Below are 387 nucleotides of genomic sequence, written 5' to 3' on the forward strand. Positions count from 1 at the left end.
GCATAACTACTAGCTACCTAGCCCCGTACCGTATTCTCGTTCGGGTGTGGTCACACCATGCACATCTCGTGTGACATACTCCCCTATTAACAGGGTACGTGTAACCCCGTTACACCCTCCCCCATTAAGATTGAGAATATTAACAGTTCCAATCGATTATTGCCTCAACGAGGCTCGCGTGTCCGTTAGACACTGCAACTCAATTTGGTGGACTCTAACAACTTCCTTGCTCAATGAGCCCTGTGTCCACGACACGAAATTCACCAAGTCTCGCTGGTTCTGACAGCGAGCACGGGTAGAGCCTAACTTCATCTCCCGCACGCGGTACGATGTCGGACAGTGCGTCCGCGGCACCGAGGGATGTACATCCTAGGCTCGATGAGCACG

The sequence above is a fragment of the Plasmopara halstedii genome, assembly GCF_900000015.1.
Source record: "Plasmopara halstedii genome assembly, contig: Scaffold_3120, whole genome shotgun sequence".
Classification (NCBI taxonomy): Eukaryota; Oomycota; class Peronosporomycetes; order Peronosporales; family Peronosporaceae; genus Plasmopara; species Plasmopara halstedii.